This window comes from Equus caballus, chromosome 28, assembly GCF_041296265.1.
Source record: "Equus caballus isolate H_3958 breed thoroughbred chromosome 28, TB-T2T, whole genome shotgun sequence".
Classification (NCBI taxonomy): Eukaryota; Metazoa; Chordata; class Mammalia; order Perissodactyla; family Equidae; genus Equus; species Equus caballus.
The window spans coordinates 22730354-22755371 of record NC_091711.1 but is presented as its reverse complement, the minus strand read 5'-3'; the positions used below and the strand labels follow the sequence as shown (position 1 = coordinate 22755371).

At 38.4% G+C, this 25018-nt stretch overlaps 1 long non-coding RNA gene across 1 annotated transcript; it reads right to left on the bottom strand.

The window, feature by feature from the left end:
* Positions 1-24459, bottom strand: LOC138921177 (uncharacterized). Its single transcript, XR_011433524.1, has 3 exons — positions 23849-24459; positions 7970-8077; positions 1-480 (listed from the first exon to the last, which is right to left on the bottom strand). It is a non-coding gene; the product is annotated as an uncharacterized lncRNA (long non-coding RNA).
* Between the last annotated feature and the right edge of the window lie 559 nt (positions 24460-25018).

Below are 25018 nucleotides of genomic sequence, written 5' to 3'. Positions count from 1 at the left end.
GTAATTGATCACATGGTCATATTTATTAATTACCTTCTTCTACTACCTATTTCGTATTCCCTTTGCCTTCAACAAGTACCTTAGCTGATCATGGTTCTTACCTGGTGGGGTGGCCCTAAACTTCATTCCTGAAGGGTGTAGGACATTAGTATTTCTGCTTGGATTGAGTTGTAGTTCTCCATTAACCTTAATCATAGGGCATAGTAATATGAAGAGATTCCCTAAGGGCCTGTATTCCAGACATGTTCTTTCTTACCTCCACTGTGGAGTAGTAGCCTAATTTCCCCTTAGTAGTCAGGATCAGCCATCTCCACCAGGACAGCAACTCTGCTTTTTCCCTGTTGAGTCAGAGGCACGAGGAGCCCAAAGTGATTGGGTGGCAGTCTTAACTTCCAGTTTGGTGCAGTCATTATTGTATTTCCTGGTGGAAGCATTCCTCCCTCTGGAGCCAAAACCTCTTGATCAGCACACCATAAAGTCCTGGGAACAGAAAGTAAAAATTTTGTTAGTGGATCACTAGAGGGAATAATAAGTGGTGACACTCTCAAATTCACCCCTTGGTTCCTGGACCTGTGATTCCTGGCTATCGGAGAAATAACATCCTATATTAGACGCTGATTGAGAGCATATACAGCATTCTGGAGAAGCTTCTCCCAGCCCTGCAAGGTACTGTCACCTAGATAGCTCCATAACCGAGTCTTCAAAAGGTTGTTTCACCATTCTATCAAGCCAGCTGCTTCAGGACCATGGGGAACGTGGAACACCAGTGAATTCCACGAGCATGAGCCCACTGCTGCACTTCTTCTGCTGTAAAGTGAGTTCTTTGATCAGAACAGTGCTGTATGGAACACCATGATGGTGGATAAGGCATTCTGTAAGTCCATGGATGGTAATTTTAGCTGAAGCATTACGTGCAGGGAAGGCAAATCCATATCCAAGAGTGTCTATTCCAGTAAGAACAAAATTCTGCCCCTTCCACGAGGGAAGTCATCCAAAGTAATCAACCTGCCATCAGTGGCTGGTTCATCACCCAGGGAACGTTGCTATATCAAGGACTAAGTGCTGGTCTCTGTTGCTGGCAGATTGAGCACTGATCAGTGGCAGTAGCCAGACCAGCTGCAGTGAGTGGAAGTGCATGTTGCTGAGCCCACGCATACCCTCCATCCCTGCCACCATGGCCACTTGGTTTATGAGCCCCTTGGGTGATGACAGGGGTGGCTGGGGAAAAAGACAGATTGGTATCTACAGAACAGATCATTATTTCCACTTGATTATTAAAATCCTCTTGTGCTGAAGTCACCATTTGATGAACATTCACATGGGATACAAATATCTGCACATTTTTTGCCCATTCAGAGAGGTCTATCCATATACATCTTCCCCAAATTTCTTTGTCACCAATTTTCCAATCATGGCTCTTCCAAGTCCCTGACCATGCAACCAAACCATTGGCCATAGCCCATGAATGGTTATGTAATCACACATCTAGCCATTTCTCCTTCCAAGTAAAGTGAACAACCAAGTGCACTGCCCAAAGTTCTGCCCACTGGGAGGATTTCCTTTTACCACTGTCCTTTCAAGAATGTTCCAGAGAGGGGCTGTAGTGCTGTAGCTGTCCACTTTCGAGTGATGTCTCAATATCATGCAGAACCATTTGTACACCAGGCCCAGGTCTTCCCTTCCTCTGTCAACTTTCTGTTATAGGGAACAATAGGGAACTTTCTGTGAGGCCATAGGTGCAGGCTGGGAGAGAGAAGACAATGTAGCAAGAGTGGGGACCATGGACATTTGGACTACTTCTTCACATAACCTACTTGTGCCTTCAGGACCTGCTTGGGTGCAATCACTCACACACACACATACACACACACACACACATATATATATATATATGTATGTATAATGTATATCTGTTTGATGATGGAATGTTGCTCTGCACATCCAACTTATGGCTTGGTGGCTCAGACAACCCCCAGTTCATGATGGGTAGCCCAGATTACCTGGTAGCTTGTTGCCTCATGGTCAAGCATTCGATCTCTATTAAGATCCAAATGCAGGCCAAGAGCTGTTTCTTGAAAGGAAAGTAGTTATCTGCAAATCATGGCAGGGCTTTGCTCCAAAATTCCCAAAACCTGCACTGCAATTTACCTATAAGGGCCTGCCAAGGGCTCCAAACAGCATCTTTATCTGCCACTGACATTTCAAGCACCACTGTGATGGGTCACATGGGCCAAGTGGCAGAGCAGCTTGCACAGCGATATGGATTTGTGGTGGAATCTTCTCTTATTCTGGATCCCACCCAAAACTAGCAGTTTTTTGTATCATTCAGTAAATGGGCCAGATTAATACACCCAAATGAGAAATATGTTGCCTCTAAATCCCAAAGATTCCCATGAGATGTTATGCTTATTTCTTGGTTGTAAGAGAGGCCAGATGCAACAACTTATCCTTCACCTTAGAAGGGATATCTCAACATGGCCACACCACTGGGCCCCTAGAAATTTCACTAAGGTAGAAGACTTCTGAATTTGAGCGGGATTTATTTTCCCTCTCTCACATGCATACATCTTACCAATAAATCTAGGGTAGTTGCTACTTCTTGCTCACTGGGTCTGATTAGCTTAATGTTATCAATGTGATGGACCAGTGTGATGTCTTGTGGAGGGGAAAGGTCATCAAAATTCCTGCTTACTAAACTATGACATGGGGATGGAGAGTTGATATACTCCTGAGGTAGAACAGTGAATGCGCATTGCTGGCCTTGCCAGCTGAAAACAAACTGCTTCTGGTGGGCTTTAGGGACAGGGATGAAGAAAAAGACGTTTGTCAAATCAATAGCTGCACACCAGTTACCATGGAATGTGTTAATTTGTTCAAGCAATAAAACCACAGCTGGTACAGCAGCTGCAGTTGGAGTCACCAACTGACTGAGCTTTTGATAATCCGCTGTAGTTCTCCAAGGCCCATCACTCTTCTACAAGTCAAATAGGGGAATTGAATGAGGATGTATTGAGAATCACAACCCTTGCATCTTTCAGATTCTTGAGGGTGGGACTAATCTATGCAATCCCTCCGGGAATGCAGTACTGCTTTTTGTTTACTATTTCCCTAGGTAGAGGTAGTTCTACTGGCTTCCATTTGGTCTTTCCTACCATAACAGCCCTGACTCCACATGTCAAGGAACCAATGTGGGGCTTCTGTCAGCTGCCGAGTATGCCTATTCCAATTATGCATTTTGGAACTGGAGAAATAACCACAGGATAGTTTTGGGGACCCACTGGGCCCACTCTGAGATGGACGTGAGCTGAAGTTCCGTTGGTCACCTGACCTCCATAAGCCCCTAATCTTGGCCACAGTGACGTTTCGAGTCTCTGGAATTAGAGTCAGTTCAGATCCAGTGTCCAGTAGTCCTGAAAGATATGATTATTTCCTTTTCCTCAATCCAAAGTTACCTCATAAATTGCCACCGGTCCCTTTGGGGAAGACTAGGAGAAGGATTAACAATATAAATTTTGAGTAGTGTACCAGGGCCCTTCCTCAAAGTTATCCAATCATCCGTACATTCAGGTGTTCTGGGTTTGTAAACTGGCTCAAGTCTGGGAATTGATTAAGGGGTTGTGATTCTGGTTTTATAATTCAAGTTAAACTTTTGTTCACTTGATCTAGAACATTTTCTGTTCAAGTAAGAATACAGCAGGCTTTCTATCTATTTCATTTCCAGGAACACCATGATCAATAGCCAATGCCAGTGGTCTGCACAAGTCAGACTAGTCTGATTGTTGCTTTGACCCCGCTGTCCATTGTGGTACCCACTCCCACCTGGCCTTCAGTGGTTAAGTGCCTCCACTTAGCCCCTGCCACCCCAGGATGCAATGGCTCACATTGCATTTAGGTTTCTGAAATCAGTGACTGCAGTTCCCACTGTGAGGTCTGGCCTTCAGAGAAGAACAATCACAGAGCTTTCAAGGATGCTGAGGCTCCCCTCACAAATTTATTCCTAACAGTATTAGTGACAGGTATGTCTTCTGGGCCCTCCCAGCCAGACCAATGACAAATCTGCTCTTTTTTCAGTGACATTAGGAAGAACTAACCAACATTATTATATTTCTTAATTTTCTAAAAATATTTGAAAGCATCATATATGGAATCATCTACCTCCTTACTTTTGTTATAAGTGGTTGATTAGGGGTATTCAATGCAGATAGTTTGCATTTCTCTGTAACAGTTCACACCACGGACTATCAGTGCTCTCTTTACTACTGGAAATAGAGTCATTGATATCTTTGAATCTAATTACATTAGAGGGCCCATTCTAGAAACCCAGAACCAATTTAGAAAACTCATCCTTAAAATTATGTTCCTCTAGAATCACCCTAGGTATCAAAATCTGTATTAGTCAGGGTTCTCCAGAGAAATAGAACCAGTAGGAGATGTGTCTATGTCTATATCTGTATCTAGAGAGAGTGAGAGATTTTCTGGGAATAATTGACTCACATGATTGTGGAGGTGAAGAAGTCCCCAATGGGCTGTCTGCAAGCTGGAGACCCAGGAAAACCAGTGGTATAATTCAGTCTGAGTCCAAAGACCTAAGAACTAGGAGAGCCGATGGTACAAGCTCAGGCTGAGAATAGAAGATATGAGATGTCCCAGCTCAAGCAGTGAGGCAGGAAAAAAGGGGAAGAATTCCTCTTTCTTCCACTCATTCAAATGCTAATCATATCCAGAAATACTCTCACAGACGCACCCAGAAATAATGTTTAATCTGGGTACCCCATGGCCAGTCAAACGGACACATAAAATTAATCATTACAACAGGTTCTGAGGATTAAGATATAGACATCTTTGGGAGTCATTATTTTGCCTTCTGCAATGAGGTTGACACTTCGTCTGTATTTGGCTTTGCTTTTCTTGATTGCACTACTTCAGACAGGACCACTATCCAACAGCTCAGAGTAGCTTATTCATCAACATGGAATTCTGCATAACGTTATTTCAGATCAAGGCACCCACCATACAGCAAAAGAAGTGTGGCCGGGGGCACACAGACATGGAATTCATTCATCCTGCCACATATTGCACTATTCAGAAGCAGAAGCTGCTGGCCTGACAGAGTGATGAAATGAATTCCTGAAGAAGCAACTGAAGCTCCAATTTGGAGATAGCGCAGTGCAAAAATGGGGCTCTCTGCTTCATGGAGCAGTACACATCTCAACCAGCAGCTGTTATATTGTACTATATCACCAACAGATGGAATATGTGGGTCTGGGAAGTAGGAGTGCCAGCACTCACTATCACTTCTTCTCTCTGTTATTTTAAGCTCTATGGGTCTAGAATTTCTAGCTCCCAACGATGAGAGGGTTTCACCAGGGCATGCAGTAAGAATCACAGTAAATCAAAAGTTTTGGCCATTATCTGATTACTTTGGGATCTCCGTGCTGTTACATCAGGAAGCAAAGAAAGGAGTTTCTCTATGCCATTACATCAGGAAGCAAAGAAAGGCGTTGTCATATTGGCATGGGTAATTGACCAAGATCGTTATGAGGGAATGGAAGTGGCAAAGATAATTGCCTACCGCACTTAGGTGATCCACTGGTGGGCTCACGGTATTCCCAGGCCCAGTTATAATTCTCAGTGTATGAGCACATCACCCATGGTGTTTTGGGGCACAGTAAATACGAGCTCAACTTTCTCAGGGATGAAGATCTAACAAAACCCAACAGACCAAGGTATCCAGACCAACAGAAGTTCTAGATGAGGGAAAGGGCCATCAGAATGCATGATGGATGACCAACGTAATGAATAGTATCAGTTATGGCCTAAGGACCAATTGCAGCAGCAGAGTTTGTAGTTTGTCCAAGTAAATTTCCTCGTGAAAGTTTTCCCAGAAATTGTGACCCACAAATAGTTCAAAGAAGCTGTGCCTTGATGGAGTGAACTTAATGTGAAAAGCAAGTAAATCTGAGTGGCAGAAGTGGTGAACCATAATTGACACTGTTGGTACCCCACTCTGATCCCCCTTAACAGCCAGTGTACCCATTCTCTACTGTTGTGTTGACCGATGAGTATCCAGCAAATACTACTTTGTTAGAGATTTGCCTTCAGCCAAATGGGAGCTTGGCCCAAGAGGCACTGTAGACCACTCCCACATCCCTGAAGGCTGAGCTTGGCCCGTGACTGACTGGCATGGAATACAAAAGCTTGCCTCTGTTGTCTCAAAGTGGGAACAATTCTGCAGTGCAATCTTTGTTCCAAACCTTGCCCAGGTGATCAGACTGAAACTAGTCTCCATCTGAGACTTTCTTTTCCCCGTTCTATCGTGCTTCCACCACCTCCTTTCTTCTAATAGTGCTCCCCAATAAATTACTTGAATAAAAATCTATATACTAGCTTCTGAATCTAGGGAACTTGAACTAAGATAATCACCACCAGATCATTTATTTAACAGTATGCATATGTTTATATTTAACATACACACACATAAATATGTGTTAAAAAAATATGTTTATAGATCTTGTATTTCCCACTTACTAATCCTTGAAGGCAAGATATGTTCTTTCTTATTTTCAGTCTTTTTATAGCCTCATGTATAATACTATCAACATAGTAGGCCTTCAATAAACACTTCCGGATGTAAAGGCAAGAACAAGCCAACCGTGTGATGAACTTTTCTCTGCAAAGCACCCCTTCATAACAATTCTGACCTATAGTCTCCATAAGTGAATTTTTAATGTATTTTACAGTTGAAAGTTGGCTGATAGAAGACAAGCACAAAGATATCACACTAAAGCCTCATGGTCTCAATTCCTTAGTGAACAGCATCATTTTTATTGTTGTTTCCAAAATGAGATCATCTTTCTCCTCTGCTTTCACATTAACCAAATTTGTCCAAAGATCTGGCATTAATATCATCAGCCTGGGCTATTGCATGAGTTATGCTAACTGAGTTTTAAAATATAGCCATTAGCATGCTATGGAGGAAGATTTGATCTCATCATGCTATAAATCACTTGTTTTCCTAAGAAGATTGGAAATATGACAGGCAGCTGTGCTTTATCAATGTTTTCATTTGTACATATATCTTTCCCACTTCAAAGTTTGCAGGAGAGAAGTGAGATAATGTGATTAGGTAGCCAAGCATATTCAATGTTCTGAAAAGTAGGTCATTGTTGAGATTAACTGATGGATTAAAAGGATTTAGAAAGGTGGTAAATTTTTGATTTGCATATTTTTCTAAAGAGTCTTGACTCTTGTCAAGTCCCCCCCCCACGTTTTGCAGAGCAGCAAGCCAGAGCACTACATCTAGCAATTTAGTTGTTGCAAATTACTCTTGCCTGTTTTTTTTTTTTGACCTTGAGCAAATTATCAGTATTTCCACACTAGATTTATTTTCCATAATCTATCAACTGCATTGCTTTGGGGGCACTGAAAATGAGACAGGAGAGTGCTAATGTGACAGATGAGGACTGAAATAATTAAATAGTGCTCAGCATAAGGCTACTATATATCTCTTTGACCAAGCATCCTTTGAAAATGCCTTAAATGCCAATTAAATAAAGGCTGCTTAGTGGTGAGCATTGTTCAATGCCACTCTTCCTTTTGGCAATTTTGTTCTCTTCAATGGCACTTTCAAAAAGATAAATTAATAGCCTTCTACTAGATGGGTGAACATAATTTATTCTATTTGGTTCTTTAGTTCATCAGCTAGCACTTTATTGTATGAACAGTACATATTATATACACGTAAAAATTTGAAAAATGATTCCTTTTAAGAATTTGAAGCAAAAAATCGAAATAAATATTCTCCCACTCAGTTGTTCATGCAATCATTCATTCATTTATTCAATAAACCAGCTCATGTTTAATGAAGAGAGAGGCATATAAATAAATGGTTACAATAGAGTGAGTATATGTAATAAGAGTTGTCATGTTCATGATGCACATATGAGAGCACAAAGAAAGGACAACTAACCTGAGGATGATATCAGGAAAGTCTTCCTGGCAGAAAGTATGATGCCAGCAGCTGTGTCTTGGTGAATGAATCACAGTCAGCCAGGCAAATTGTAGGACGAAGAACAGCCTGGGTAAGGTGAGATGCGGTGAAATGAATCAGGAAGAATGATTTCAAGAAGAGAGAAAAACACATATGAAATCAGTGTGGCAGGGCTAGATGAAGACTCCTAGAAGGAAATGCAAAATAACATGTTATTTTTTTTAAATGATACAAGATATACATCCATGCTGAAATTAAAATAACTTCTTTCTAGATTTTCTGAAGGCAAAATTCTGGATATATTCGTCCAAATGAATCTTTTATCATTTGGGGGATGTAGAGTTGGATGGGCGTGGATGTGGATTTCAATTTTCTGGTACCCTATTACTTAGGGGAATAATCTAGCAATGCACCAGGGTAGAAGGCTGCTAGCATGGTGTGGATGTGAAGTGAGCTGAAGTGTTTGGCAGGTCCACATCATGAATCCACTCTGATTGATATGCCAAAGATTTTGACCTTTATGGCTGACAACAGGAAGTCAATAAAAATTTACGAATTATAAGCAGAAAAGAGACATGAGACCTTGATGATATAAAGTCCTGGCCTACTGCTTATTTAATGCTTATTGAGCTCTAAGTCATAGTTAGGAGAGACATGGTTAGGAGAGGACAGAATAAATCATCTAAGTCATTATTTTCATGATCGTATGTCTTAACACAGACAGAGGCTTTTATTTTATTATTTTGAACATAATGTCTTTTCTTTCTCTAATGAAATAGGTTTTTCATTAATACAAAGCATGTCAAGAAGGCAGTTTCCTATTGACGGTCAATAACAATGAATAAATCAAGAAATATTTATTCAGGGTCTACAATGTGCCCAGTACTGTGCTTTCCTATGAGTAAACGGAAGTGAATATATCTGAAAACTAGTTTTAAAGAACTTAATGCAAATATTGTATAAGATAAAACTAAAGCCTGAACCCATGTGGTTTGATTATTTCACTAAATAATTGCTTGATCTTACATTAAGGGACAATTCTGTAATGTTTTTTTTTACAAATCCTACCCAAGCAATTGTAATTTTGATAATATTCAAAACTATTGTTTGTTCTAATAATTTTAAATTTTGAAACACTTACAGCAATCTGAAAACAAACTATATGTATTGCTTATTTGAATCTCCTGATTTTTGATGAATATCATTCAGTACAAACACCACATCATTTGAAAAAAAAATCATATAATTGACCAGTCAAGTTAGTTCTTCACATAAACTGTGGCTGAGAGAGGAGAGTAAAACAGCTCAGTGACACTACTAATGTAAAACCATCAGTACTTAATCACAAAGCCAAATGAAATCAGTCTCAGGGCCCTATTAAATCCATAAACTTCACCATTCACAATTAGAAACTACATATAGAAACTATATATATAGTTACCATACATCCTTTTTAAAACTACAAAAGGCATTCATTCTAGTTATAAAAAGTCAAACAATATAGAAGTGTGTAAGACGACAAGTGAAATTCCTCATCTTCCTTTTTCTCCTGTCCAAATCCCACATCAGAGATGGCCATTGGGTCCTGCTTAGTATGATTCTTACTGTCTTCATTCTCCATATTTACAAACAAGTGCAGGTGCAATATTTTAAGCCAATGAGATCATGCTATGCATTCTTTTCTGTGTCTTGCTTGTATTCACTCAACATTCACTTGAAAAACTTTTCACATCAATGCTAATAGGTATACCTTTTCCCTTACAATGATTGCACAGTATTTACATATTTCTTTATGAATACAAGGTATTTACTTGTATAGACACAGGATACTTTTTAAAATATTTGCTCTTTTGATAAATTCTTATAGCTTTTTATAAGTTGCAAACAGTGCTACAATGATCTGCCTTATATGTATTATATTTAAATTCACAGGTGCAAATATTTCTCTAGGATGAAATTGTAGGGTAAAATCCATACATCCTTTTACTGTTTTAAATGTTGTTAAGCTGAAAAAATATTTCTACCAACAATGTGTGATACATGATGTCACTATTCATTTCCCTACATCGTTGCCAATACTGAGTTTCAAAAAATCTTTAAAATTTTATTTAATTTTATTGACTAAATATGGAATTGCCTTGAAAGAATTGTCTATATGCTACTTTCTTAACTTTCTAGTTAACATTTCTGTTATTCATTGAAATTAAGTGAGTAAAGGCAAGACAAGTGGCAATTGAAAATATTTTGCTAAAACTTCTTCCTCTAAAGTTGTATATAGTTACATACAAAAGACTCTATTATTACATAGAGATCCAGGCCTTCTTCCAAATTATAACGCACAACATATGCTGAAAAATAGTTATATAACTACATATCAGGTATTTCAGTTTTGTACTACAATTTAACTTGAAAAGGAGTCTTTTAGAGTTAATAAAAGTCCTTATCTTTTGTATTGCATAGAAAATCATCATCATACTGTGAACTCATGGACAGCTGCTTGATTAATAAGTCTTACAAGAAGGTTGCTGATTCAAAGAGAAACAGGAGTAGAAATAGAATGGATTTGCCTTCTTTGGAAAGAATTGTTATTGTGAATTTCTACATGTGCTAATGAGTAATATGAAACATTGTACTTTATTCCACAAGTGGGTTCTTATTTTAAAAAAAAAACAACCTTGGTAATATTTTATTTTATTTGAAAACAAGTCAATGTAAAAAGGGAGATCACTGAGACTCCAGGATTTCTCCTCATTAAATCTATCACATTCTGTATGACTGTAGGCTAAGGTCCACAGAGAGCTAGACAAGCAAAGTCGTGTAGAGGTTTCTGCCATAAAATACAGTATTTTGTTATCCTAAAGGAGTTACCTAAATCTTTCTTGGAATAAAATGGTAAAATAATAATAATCATGACCATCATCAGCCCATGATTGAAGCAGAGGCCAAACTCTAACTGATACTCGAGGCCAGGAAAATTTGGATTCTAAATTTCTAAAAGACAAACTACAAAGAAAATCTAGACATGTATAAATGAATTTTAATGTTTATGATTGTTTTTTCCTATTTCTTAAGGTTCTCATGTGTTTTTATTACTTGGTTGTACATGAGCAAGCTAATTTAGCAAAAGCTACACTTAAAAGACAAGAATTTGAAAATCAAATATACGTATGAAAATTCATACGCAAGGTTTTTATGAACGATGCAAATATTCTTAATGGAAAGAGACTATTTCTTTTACAACACAAAAGATGGTTTATACTAGTAATGGTATCCTAACTCAAGAAGCCAAACTCTTGTTCTTTTTTTCTTCTTGTTTTACTTTTTAAAATTATTTTATTGAGGTCATACTGGTTTATAACATTGTGTGAATTTCAGGTGTACATCATTATATTTTGACTTCTGTATAGACAGCATCTTATTCACCACCAAAAGTCTAGTTTCCATCCATCACCACACATACGTGCCTCTTTACCCCTTTCACTCTCCCCCAACCACGTTCCCCTCTGGTAACCACCAATCTGTTTTCTGTATCCATGGAACACTTGTTCTTGACAGTTGTAGTATTCTGCTCTTCAGTGCTATCCAAATAGCCATGGTCAAATTACTAACTCATTTTAGGAATAGGAAACATATACCATTCATTCACACATTTATTCAATACCCATTTGAGAAACTTATTGACTCTTTTTTTTTTTTTTTTTTTGAGGAAGATTTTCCCTGAGCTAATATCCACCGCCAATCCTCCTCTTCTTGCTGAGGCAGACTGGCCCTGAGCCAACATCCATGCCCATCTTCCTCCACTCTATATGTGGGACGCCTACCACAGCATGGCTTGCCAAGCAGTGCCATGTCCGCACCTGGGATCTGAACAGGCAAACCCCCGGCCGCAGAAGAGGAACATGCACACCCAACCACTGCGCTACCAGGTTGGCCCCCTTATTGATTCTTTTCAGTATATTGAAAGTTATTTTAGACAATTTACTCTAGGATCAAACTGTTAAAAATTTCCAAATCTCAAATTTCCCTTCAACTACCTTCCTGGCTTTCATAGCTGTTTTTTGCAGCCTTTCCATCATGATATTCCTTTTTTTTTTTTTTTTTTAAGGATTGGCACCTGAGCTAACAATTTGCCAATCTTTTTTTTTTTTTTTTTTTTTTTTGCTTTTTCTCCCCAAATGCCCCCAGTAGATAGCTGTATACTTTTACTTGTGGGTCCCTCTAGTTGTGGCATATGGGACACTACCTCAGCATGGCCCGATGAGCGGTGCCACGTCTGTGCCCAGGATCCGAACCAGTGAAACCCTAGGCCAACAAAGCGGAGAGCACAAACTTAACCACTCGGCCACAGGGCCAGCCCCTGATATTACTTTTATAAACATTTTACCTGCTAAAAGGCATCCTCCTTATCTGCATCTTCATTAATCTTTCCTTGACCCTAAAGAGACCCCAAGTGCAATCTGTTGGCTTGTAGGACTCTTCACAATGCACGCAGGTCATTCCCACCTCTTTTCAAATCTTATTTCATGGTCACTGTTCTCTTTGCATGATATCCAGCTGCCACAGAGATTAATTGTTGTGTCCCTTGGTTGTAGAATGCTCTAATCCTATTTTAAGGAACAATTTTCATATGTTGATTACTTTAGAAGGACTTTTCTGTTCTAAGATCTGAAATATACTGTATTTAGTGAGTCAGGAGTTTTAAAACAAACCCAAAATATTTTTGAAGAAGAAAAAGAAATGTGGCACAAGTGGACAATGAGTGGTGATTGAAAAGCTTAAAACGTTTTCACTAAAAAAGAATGATGACTGCCATATTGACATAGACGAGTTGATCTTATTTTTTTCTTCTGTTTTGGGCCTTCGTGTTCTCTACCTAATTGGTTAGTGTTAAGGATTTAAAGGGTCCTAAAATTAGGTAATTTCTACTCTGCTACTTACTACTTTGGGCAAAATCTGTTTTTCACCTGTTCGATCAGAATAACACTTTTATGGCCTTTGGGAGGAAAGCTTTGCACGCATTTCCTGGTACATAATAATACTCAGTGGCAGCTAGTAGTATAGTGCCTGACTAAGAACTAACTACCAACAACCTCAGGCTGTTGAGCCGTTTCCCAGGAGTCCAAGGAGGAAAGAAACCAATTCCTGATGCAAAAGAGAAAATGTTTTTAAATCCAGGAGACTATTTATAAATATTTTTTGCTACTTGGTAAATGACTAATAATTCATAAGATAAAAATCCTTGCATTAGCAACTGTTTACGAACACATCCTAAGAAATATAAGAGGCTGTATAAGGAATATCATTGATTTCAGTTTCATTTCTGTAGTGGCAACTGCCTGTGGTGATGTCTGTGTTATTTTATTCAAATGAGGAATTTCAGATTGATATCAGATTCTCATGACATAGTAATTCAAATGTATTGAGAAATAGGAGGAGAATTCAAAATATTCTCATACAAAATGGCATTGGAAAAGACTGAAACACCTTGTCACTAAAGTGTCAAAATGAAAAAACAAAAAAAGTGCAATTGGGAGGATAAATTTTTTAAATAAAATTAGAAATTTATGTAGGGGCATTTCTAATTTGCCTGTAAATTATTTTCTCACTCTTTCCAATGAATTTTATAGTGCTAGAGCAAAGTGTTTTTGCATCTTTATTGACATGATTACACTTATCACATATTGCTTTCTTTTTCAAATTTATTATTTTGAACTGCTGGCTACTTCTGCCTATTTATTCTTTTCTGGCACAGTTAGCAATGAGTCAAGATGGTGTCATTTCACATGCAAGCTCCAACACCATTCCAGGCCCTTTGACCCTTCTTCAAATAGCTAATCCCCTGGAGTGAGGAGGTGGTGGCAGAGATGGCAGTAAATGACAAGGTGCTGAAAATTCTATTGCATTCATTAACTACTTAGCTGTCAAGGTCTTTATTTCTATATGCGACTGCTGAAACTAGTGTGATTTAAACAGACTGCAATATTTTATAAGAAAAAAATTAAGAAGAAGCTGATTCTTGAGAACCATTGTGGCAACACACCTATAAACATTTTCATGACTTTGATTTTTATTCCTACTACCTTTAAAACTAAAACTTCACTTTGGTATTCAATAGTTGTGTAAATTTCCATATCATCCAATAATGCTTTATATTAAATAATCACTGCGGCATTACCTAAAAAACAATTATTCAAAAGGGGTAATTTTCAGTAGGCTTTGTCAAATTTATTCATTGTCCCCTGTGGTAGGCAGAATTCTAAGATGACTTCCAATGACCCTCGATCTTGAATAATCTCTTCTTGAGTGTGGGTGGAAACCGTATAGATTAGCAGATATCATTTCCATAGTTGTGTTATATTATATGTCAAAAGGGATTTCTGCAGAGGTAATGAAGTTCCCGAATCAGTTAGTTTTAAGATAGGGAGGTTGTCCAAGTGGACCTTATCTGATTATGTTAGCTTTTTAAACAAACAAAGACAGAGGAAGTGAGAGATTCAAAGCACAGGAAGGATTCAACGCGCACTTGCTGACTTGAAGATAGAGGAGACCACATAGCAAAGAACGAATGTGGGAGGCCACTACGAGCCGAAAACAGCCCTCGATGACAGCCAGCAAGGAAACAGGGACCTCAGTCTTACAGACGGAAGGAACTGAATTCTACCGACAACGAGAATGAACTTGGAGCCAGACTTCCCCCCAAAGCCTCTAGAAAGGAAACCAGTCCTATAACATGGTGAGTTTAGCTTTGTGATGCACTGAAAAGACAACTAGCTATATCAAGTCCTACTTCTGACCTACAGAACTGTGAAGGGTCATTTTATGTTGATACATTTGCAGGACATACTTTGTTACACAGCAAGAAAAACTAACACTCCCTTTTTCCTCCCCAAAAAGCTTGAGTTAATTCGCACTAAACATTCCAAATTAACTGCTTGTTTTGGATGTTAAAAGTCACCTTTTTTTTTTTTTTTTCAGGTATCATCTATTTTGGGAAGCACTTTTTATTTTAATACCAGCTTTAAATGTGTTAACTTTTAGCTAATGTGGGAAACTTTTCTGAATGTTCCTACACTATTTTATATATTCAAGCCAGGTTTCAAATGTTCATTGATGGGGATGAAGGTAGGAAGACATCTGGGCCGTTAAAATTTCTCTCTGTTAAAAAAATCCAGATTGGAAAAGTAATAAAACTACATAGCTTGCTGAGACACATCGTATTAATACTAAATTTAACTCAGAGGATGAGATGAAAAGCAAACAGAAATGTAATTAAAAGCAATTTAGCTGAGGAGAAATCACAGGGAAGATTGCTCAGATTCGAAAAGGAATTTCATGGAGAATGATGCGTTTGAAGATACTATCTATCTTCTTCTAAACAGAGGAGTTTCCAGAGAGGGGCTCCAGGGGCAAACACTGCTTAATTTACAATACAAGTTCTCCTATTTATCTGATGTAAGGAAAGAATGGTAGACTAGGGCACCAGAGTACCTTCTGGTTTTAGATGAAGAGAAATTAAAGATTAATTCCCTTTTACTACCAAACAGCTAGGACAAGCCCAGGCAATGTGCAGAGCAAAGGTGTAAGAGACTGACTCAGATCTGGCTTGTTGGTTAGCCTTCTCCCAGTTCAATAGCATATGCTTCTATTTTGTAGAAAAGGGGGCAGTGAAAGCATTATTCTTTACAGTTCAGTTTTAATTTAATTTAGGAAAAGAGCTGTGTGGAAGTAGCCTTATGCAAAGGAACAAGCAAATACTTATTTGGGAAACTGTACACTAGTCAAAGTGAGGCACACAGACCTAGAGGATTATTAGATGTTGTCACTAGACCGAAAGAATAACTAAAAATCCATTATAACCACTGGATCTGCTGGGCAGAGTGGATTCCTAAGCATGTTAATTGATGATTTTAAAAAATGGTTGCTGTTTCCAGTTTAAATAAATCAACTTTAGGATCGGATTCTACTTTTGAGCTAGAGATGGAAAGCATCAACCTGCCCAACTCCCTCTTTTGGAGATAGAGAATGAAGCTCCAGGAAATTAAGGACTGCTTTTAAGTGCAAATCTAGGATAAGACCCAGGTCTTCTAAATTCTTACCAGGTTGCTACACCAGCCCCGGTGCCTGGGTGCCCTGGGTAGGGTGAGGGTGGTGGGAGGAAGTGGAAGTTGTCTGGCTTCCAAGAAAGACGTGGGAAGGGAAGAGTCATGTTCCCTTCATTTTTCATTTTCACTTTAAATTTTTATTTTATTCAAATTGGAAAATAAACACAAACCTTTGGCTTGTTTTGTGTAGGAGTTGGGAGTGAGGGAGTCTGAGAGAAAAAAATTGTGAAAAAATAATGGCTGAAAATTTCCAAACTATGATGAAAAATGTGAAGCCACAGTTACAAAAAGCACAAGAAACATGCAGAAAACACCAAAGCATATAATAGTCAAATTGCTTATAAGAGTAATAAAGAGAAAATTCTAAAAGAAGCCAAAGGGAAAAAGACATTATGTAGAGGAACAAAGGTAGGAAATACAGAAGATTTTTCTCAGAAATAAGCAAGTCACAATACAGTGGAGCAAATGAATGTAATTTAATGTACTGAAAGAAAGTATCAAACTAGAATTCTTAACCCAGAAAAAAATAACTTTCAAATATAAAATTGAAATGACCACTTTTTTAGACATGCAAAAGCTGAAAGAATTCAATACTAGAAAACCTGAACTACAAGAAAATATTAAAAAGAAGTCTTTCAAGATGAATTCACTATCTCGAAGAGCTATCTGCTTCCCATGTTCACTGCAGCATTAATCACAACAGCCAAGACATGGAAACAACCTGTGTCTATTGATAGATGAATGGATAAAGAAAAGTGGTACATATACTCAATGGAATGTTATTCAGCCATTAAAAAAGGGAAATCCTACCATTTGTGACAACATGGATGAACCTTGGAGACATTATGCTAAGTGAAATAATTCAGACAGACAAAGACAGATTCTGTATGATCTTATATGTGAAATCTAAATAAAGACAAACGTATAGAAACAAAGATTGGTGGTTGTCAGGGGCTGGATTATGGGAGAAATGGGGAGATATTGATCAAAGGGTGCAAACTTCCAGCTGTCAGATGAATAATTTCTGGGGATCTAATGTACATGGTGACTCAAGTGTCTCTAGCATCAGGAGACAATTTTTAAAGATCTCTACATTCTCTGCTTGTCATCTTACCTTCTTAGCAGCTGCTTTCTGGTTCTTTTCTGTATCTTACTCTGTACATTTGCAATTTAGGAGCTGGCAATTGCCTTCAGGGAAAATTGCCAGGAGAATATTGAGTTCATCTCAACACATTTTACTTCTCTCTAAGATCTTGGCTTTTCAAGACGCTGCCACTTGAGTTTTTCACTGATGCTTGTAGTCTGTTCCTCTATGCGTGTTATCCAACATACATAGTCATTCTCTGTGGGAATGTTAGTTTAAACCAGGTACTTCTCCATGATCATTGGTAGATGTAGCATATACACTTATATATTTTAAGTAATTTCCCTATTTTCCTGCCTTCCTCTCCAAATATAACGTGTAGGACGTGGTGGTGTTAGTGCTTGTGTTAGCTATTCCATTTAGTCTGAAGCAGCGCTGTCCAATACAGCTATCACATGACTCACATACACAACTTTAAAATTTCAATATGCACATTAAAAAAGTAAAAAGTAATAGGTCAAATTACAACTAATAATGTACTTTACTTAATTAAAATTAAATACATTTAAAATATTACCATTTTAACATACATGTCTTCAAAAATCCATTGTATATTTTATATTTATAATTCCCTTTGATTCATCCCAGCCTCATTTCAAATGTTTAAGTGCTAGCCTCACATGACTAATGGCTACCATACTACAAAAAGTAGGTCTAGATGTTGCAGAATATTTGAGGGAGGTGTGAAAGAACCAGAGAACGAATGTACCTTATGTGATAATACCGACTTGAAGACTTGGATTGTCTACCTTGGGAAACAAATGGGTCTCCATTTAGCTATACAAAGAATATTTTCATCATGTTAGGTGGAAAAATTTGCAGATTTTTTTAAGTCCTCAACATCAAATGCTCCTTCCTATTTTAGAGAAATAATAGAAATTATGTGATTCAATAGGAGGTAGGATTCAGCTTCCTTTGACTGAATCCCAAAGGATGAAAACCGCTCTTTCTGCATCCTGAAAGCCAAGATTCAGGTGTATAACTCTGGCTCGGATAATCATATCTGTCTTCCAAGGATTCAGTACATAAAGGACAGAAAAGTAGAGAAAGCTTTAAAATATTCTCATAAGTGGCCTTGAGCGAGGCAGGAAGGAGTCCCAGCAGTGACCTTCGTCTTGCAGTATCATTCTCATAGGACAATTTCTGGGTTGTGAATGTTGCTGTGTTGTTTCCTAGGCTTACTTCGTTCCTGAAGATGTTCAGACCATTACATGAATCCCTGATTCCTAGCAGTTTGTGGACTCGTAATTCTACTTTTTAGTACAACACAGTCATTAAGTGTATAAATTTAGGAGTCAGATGGCCGGAGTTTGAATCCTGGCTTTCCTGGAATCCTTTTTCATTAGTTGCCGGGACATAAGCACATTATTTTATCCTTTCTTTCTCATTTCTTCATCTCTCAAGCAGTGATGATAATCGTACTCACCTCATACGTTATTATAAAGGCTCAATGAAATAAGGAATACACAGTAAGTATACTTATATATACTTACCATGTACTGAATATTTAGCTCCCAGTAACTTAGCTTTTATTATTATTTAAAATATTTATGGAAGGTCTCCTATGTACCAGATATCCATAGAGCATTGCTCCTCATTTTTTCTACCTAAAATTACCCTAATAAAGAAGAATAAAAAAGAATAATTATTGCACATCCCTAGAGTTTTGGGAAGGGTTTATGTGTAGTCTGACAAGGTCACAGCAAGCCTAAAGTATCTGTAGTCTTAGGCTTCATCTTGAATTTTACTCCAACTATATATGTTTCACGTGTGTTTCAAATTATTGACCATTGAGGGATGTGCCATGTTATTTGGTGGCTTTCAGTAGTGTCGAGCACGTAGCCTACCACACCAGTTTAAGAAGTGTGGACAAAATGGTCTAACTTAATACAGGCAATAACCCTGTGATGTGGGCATTACTAGTTCCTTTTTTTTTTGGTGAGTAAGATTGGCCCTGAGCTAACATCCATGCCCAACTTCCTCTACTGTGTATGTGGGATGCTAACAAAGCATGGTTTGATGAGTGGTGTGTAGGTCTGCCCTGAACCTGCCGACCCCAGGCCGCTGAAGCAGAGAGCATGAACTTAACCACTACGCCATGGGTCCAGCCCCACTGTTTCAATTTTTAAGATGAGGAAATTGACTCAGAGAAGTTAAGTATTTTACCTACAATTACACAGCTGGAGTGTGCACAATTATACATTTTACCATGATCATGACTTCCATCTTCCTAGACGAGGACTCCAAACAGTATTTGAAGGGCTTAAACTTGTCCTACAGTTCATAAAAGAGTTCTGCCATTATCTGGAACATCCTTGATATTTGTGGAAAGGTAAGCCAAGCCTCAAGGAATGTGTGTCTCATAAATTCATTGCCTTTCACTGACATCACCACTTTCTTAATCCCTCTTTCATCTTCTCCACTTTTTTCCACTTCTTTTCTCAAGCCTATGACCATAAATATTTCTTTAGCTGTAAACAACCATTATTTAAACAGCTTTCATCGAAAAGAATTCTGGAAATTTACTTTAGGTGAATTTTCAAGGAGAGAATTGTGATTAATCATTTGCGAGAATGACTTCTAAGCTCCTACACTTGCTGTGCCTGCTAAGACAAATAAGTTAGGTTTTGACATGAGGCACTTGTGTTTCCAAATGCCACCCTTAGACTTTTCCAGAGGCTGACTGAGAGACCCAATCCAATGATTTGATAGCTGCGGGGGCAGAACAAACTCCCAGGAATTCAAATCAAAGGCTATATGTCTAAATTACATCTACTAATCGAATATATGCTATTTTTTTCCTTTTCAAGTATTTTGAAAACTAACAGAGGCATTGAAACAGCTATAGAATTTTGCTGATCAAGGCTCCCTCCTACGCCACTTTGACTCCTAACCATGAACATGGGTGAATTCTCTTCTCCCCTCTTTAAATCATCCCCAAAGCTTCTCATTTCACATCCACTTAGATGGTACTCTTTGCTATTTATTTGTGGAAATAATTCATTTTAAACACAAATAATGAACCTTCCTCATTAATGAAAAGTACCTCTGCTGCAGAAATATAACAGTCAGCCAATTTTCTTCACCTGCAGTTTGCCTTTGCATAATAATCGCATCATGAGAAATAAACTGCCGGCTTGATTGCAGCAAAGCTTCAGTTATTAGAAAAACACACCTCCTATCTTTTAGGTAGCACTGATCACTTTCCATTTGCATTTTCTGTAATGGTATTCCAAACTGAGTCCAATACCAGGTGATGAACAATGATGAACAAAAAGTTTTGCCAATTGAGAAGGAACTTGCTCAAACAATTCATTCACCCATTATTTAGAACACATCAAGTTTAAGAAATAAGCAATAAAGGTTTTTTTCTTTTTGGATTAATTTGAAAATCTCCATATATATTCTGTTTCTGAGAGAAATGCACAGGTTAAGTAGGTGATAAAGTAAACTATTGACTCATCAGCTGGAAATCTGAAGTGGTGCCTATATTTGTATGTGAGGGCTACAGGCTTTGAATTACATAACTCGTGCAAGAAGAGAAAAAGTTTATATCCAGATACATGGGCTCTCTAATGCCAATTTTAAAATAGTTGATCAGCAGAAGAAAACATCTGGATAACTGATTAAATGTTTTCCACTTCTAGTGGCCATATCTCTCCCTGAAAGCCAGACCTTTATAATCAATTGCATGCTGGGCATGGAAACTCAGATGTCCTCAGGTTCAAAAGTAAGTTAATCATCATGGGCCTGGCCCTGTGGCCGAGTGGTTCAAGTTCTGCATGCTTCACTTTGGTACCCCAGGTTCTCAAGTTCGGATCCTGGGCATGGACCTACTCCACTCACCAGCCGTGTTGTGTAGGTGTCCCACATACAAAAAAATAGAGGAAGATTGGCACAGATGTTAGCTCAGGGCTAATCTCCCTCAAGCAAAACAAAAAAAAAAAAAGAGGAGGTTTGGCAACAGATGTTAGCTCAGGGCGAATCTTCCTCAGCAAAAGTAAATTAATCATCATATGTATCCTGGACACCTGTATCTCCTCTAATATTGCTATATTCCCTATCTCATGAAAGGATGTCACTATTTGTATAGTGGCTCAAGCCTGAAATTTGATGTTTCTGTCTTTATGACGCCTCACATCTAATTAAGTAACGAGCTCCACAGTAGGTATCTACATTATGAATAACTCACTTACCCATCCACCTTTCTGTGTCTCCACCCAGTGTAGGTCCCTCCCTTAGATCCCGAGGCAGATTCTTAGAAGAGCTCCCAGCCCCTAGAGTTTTTCTTCTACTTCTCCTCCAAACCGTTCTCCACTCCCCCCTCCCCCCACCGGTGATTATTTAAAGATACAAGTCTCTCATTGTTTTATAGCATTACTCTGCTCAAAACCCATTAGGAGGTCCACATTCCCCTCCAGGTAAAAAGAGGGCTTCATAACAAGGTTTATAGGCTTTTTGTGGTTTAGTCTTCAGGAATGTCTTCAGTTGCTTCTTTGGCCACCCAGAGGCCCCTTCCTCCCCTACGTGTCAGATGTGCTATGCTTCCTTGCCTCTGGTGTTTTCTTGTCTATTTCCTTTTCACTGCATCTTATCTTCTTTGCTTGGCTCTTCCTCACCCTTTAGAGGGCATATGCTTTTTCTTTGCGCTTCAATAGCAATATAATTCCCTTATTGCAATACTTGCAACATTGTATAATCTCCGGTTCATTCCTCTGCTTTTCCAACTAAACTGAAAATTCCCAGAGAACAAGAACCATGTCTTTCTTGTTACCTGTTGTATTTCCACATCTAACATCGTGATAGGAACATAGGAAGCATTTAATAAATGTTAAATGAATAATCCAACAATGAATAAATGTTAAGATTTCAGGTAAATAGCTACATTTCTAAAAAAAGAAACAATCTAAAAAAATGTGAAGGCATAAGAAAAGCAAACTGGGAAAATTTGAAAAACAAAAATACATATTTATTAAAAATGAGAAATAGCTGAGAGGTAATGATGAAAATTGTTCCTGATTTTTCCCCCCGTTTCTCACATCAGCCCACATAAGGCCAGGACAAATAATCATTGGATGTTTCACGTCTTTAGTTCAGACCACAGTAAACATATCTGATAATTTTCTATATTAACAGTAATTATATCCCTTTCGCTGGATGCCTGGGGGAGGGAGAATACCCCATTAGCAAGTCGACCTACCCTCTGGATTGCTTCTGTGAGATCAGCAATGAATTTGCAACTAAATATCCCTTCTTTTGTCCAAGGCCAGAACTGGGCTCTTCTTCTGAACCTGGCTTGAAGTTTGCTCCCACTTGACCCCCACTCTTGAGTGTAAATCATTGTCTTGGAACTAATAATAGCTGACATGTCTTAGGCATTACTATACGCCAGGAATTACCTCATTTATTCTTCACAACATCCTGAGAAACAGACATTGTTTATAGAGATGAGGAAACTGAAGCTCAGAGAAATTCAGAAACTTGTTCAATATCAAGCAGTTGTTTTCAGACTATCGTGTCCAACGATGATGGATTCAACCCCGGTACACTACCTCTAGAAAGCTTCCGTTACAATGAAAATATGTCTTATCTGTAAGAAGCATATCGTCATGAAGAATTTGTATTGTGTAATGTGTAAAGTGTAATGGTGTCAGAAATTGGATTACAAATTATAATATGAGTAATATCTTAATGAAAACTTAATTATTTAACTTATCTGGAGTAAAGGGAAAAGGAGAGTCATGCTGCTCACGTTTAGATTTATGTATTGAGTCGACTTTGATTTAAAATGTACTATTTTAAGGAAATTAATTAGAGATAACTCTTGAATTTGTGAGCTGTGTACCAAATCACCCCAAAACTGTTAGTGTCTTAAAAATATGACGATATTATTTCTCACAAGTCTTTGAGCTGGAAGGCTGGTCCTTCTACAAATTGTCCAGGTCTACATTGGTGACATGGCCTTAAATCTTTCAGAGGTCTTCACAAGAGGTCTTGGAGATAAACCCTTGATTTGATCTTTGGCCCCAGGCATTGACTCACCTTGAGAATTTCTTACTGGCCGGCAATACTTAGAATGAAAGACAGTTTTATTTTTCAGTCCAATAAGTCCTGGCCTTTCTATATTTCCTCTAAATTCTGCTTGCCGACAGATGATTCCTTCTTTAACCCATCTCTGCCTTTCCATATCTTGTCGTATACAACTAGAAGAAGCCAAGTGTCACTTTCAACATCCTGTGTAGAGATGGAGATAGCAGGTCTTCAAGTTCATGAGGTACGTTTTCTGACTTTCACATTATTGTGGGCAAGTCTTTTGATAATTTTTTCTCTGCGACATAATATGGGTCAGCCTTTCTCCAGCCTCCAGAATGCCTTGGCCATTTTCCCAGCCTTTCCTAATAGATTTCTTGCTGCCTTTCCAGCCTCCATCTGCCACCAATTTCCAAGCCATTGCCGCATGTTGTAGGTTTTTGAGATGAAAACACCTCACTTCTAAGAGTCTTAATTAGCCAGGGTTCAGTCAAAGAAGCAGAACCCTGAATGATAAGAATTTTTGAATCTTAAGAACCTTTTGAATGTTCAGAATTAATTATTACAAAAGTTAGATCTTACCTAATTTCTGGAGGAGCTGGGGAAGTGCAAGTCTGGAACAGTGACTTGGAGGACGAGCAAAAGCATCTTTAAGCAGTTCTGCTGAAGCACTGGTGCAGGACGACAGGTTGGAGCATACAATAGAGAGCCTGAGAAGCCAGACGAGTCCAGTCACAGAAGTGGGATTAGGAAAGGGACATTTGTAGAGAGAGATATTGGACGTTCTTGCCTCTGTGTAGCTACCACCTCTGGTGGTCCTCAATTAAGCATGTGTTGGTGGTCCTGGGGACATTGTTGGTTAGAACATCCAGCAGTCAAGATGAAGAGCTGGATCTACAGGGATATAGGTCAAGGACAAACAGGAAATCACCAGGAACATCTGCAACTGGCAACTCTCTGTCACTTTATCCAATCATGAAGACCTTCCAAGAGTAATGGCAACTGATTAAATCTCAAATCTCTCCCAGTTTTTTTTTTTTCTGTCTCTCTCATCTTGCCAAGTAAAATCCAATACCATACAGAGAGGGGAATTCTGGAAACATATTTCTCAACTTGACCAACTTGACAATAGAATGATCCAGTACAAGGGGGAATAAAGCTGCTTCTGTTGCTGAAAGAATGAGATCTTTCTATATCCTCACACAGGTCTAGGATTTAAACTATGCTAGGATGCCCAGACAAGGCCAAGGTAATTGTCACGTGTCTAAGTACAAACAGGTGACAACGGTAGAACTCTAGGATGCTAGGACTTTCAGAATGTCAGCGTTAATGCATACATGTCCATGACTAGCTAGGCTAGGATTTGCCTCATAAACATCATATGCAGAGACTCAAGTGGTTAGATCTCTCCTACGTGGTGGATTATACCATCCAAATCTCAATTTGTCTTCTGTCTCATAAGTTTTAGAACAAACCCCCCCAATAGAAAGACTAAATGTCTGTCTAGAATATAGAACTAAATTATAGCTACTGTTTTCTTTTAGTAGTAGTTATATCTTTACTTTATTTACTACTTTAGTACTTTATTTGGTACTTTACTTAGTACTTTATTTGCTACTTTAGTAGTAATATCTTGTACGTAATAAATTTTCAGTATATTTTTTATGAATTCTGAAAAGCTAAGAGAGGAGAGCAAAGATAAGTACAAGCCATAGCCCAAAGAGTCATAACCATGTAGGTGAATCTGTCAGG